We start from the raw sequence: 336 nt of genomic DNA, 5'->3' as shown, positions 1-336 counted from the left end.
TCAATATGAGCTAGAAAAGAAACAAAAAGTATAAAAAGAAAGAGGCGTATGTGCTGGAGATACGCCCCTTCAGTACTTGCTAGTCGGACTTACGTCCATTTGCCACTTTAGAAATTTGTCCACAAAAAACCTTTCATAAGTTGAGAAAACTCCATTTCGAAGGAAAAAAAAATATACGCCCCTTTGGTATTAAGAGAAAAAAAATCTCAGAGAAATGGCACTTACGTCCCTTTGATTTTAATGCGACGATATTATAATCAATAGTATAATGAATGCAGAATCTAATGATCTAAAAGTCTTTTCCTTTTTCTCGACATATTTATTATTGACACGTAG

The 336-nt window shown here is 33.6% G+C and overlaps 1 protein-coding gene across 1 annotated transcript in view; it reads left to right on the top strand.

The window, feature by feature from the left end:
• The window catches only part of LOC107037528 (FGGY carbohydrate kinase domain-containing protein), a 35138-nt gene that overhangs the window by 8789 nt on the left and 26013 nt on the right, over positions 1-336 (top strand). The window lies entirely within an intron of this gene.

Source organism: Diachasma alloeum, unplaced genomic scaffold, assembly GCF_001412515.2.
Source record: "Diachasma alloeum isolate Michigan unplaced genomic scaffold, Dall2.0 Dall_scaffold_00255, whole genome shotgun sequence".
NCBI classification, from domain to species: Eukaryota; Metazoa; Arthropoda; class Insecta; order Hymenoptera; family Braconidae; genus Diachasma; species Diachasma alloeum.
This window is presented reverse-complemented; position numbering and strand designations above follow the sequence as displayed.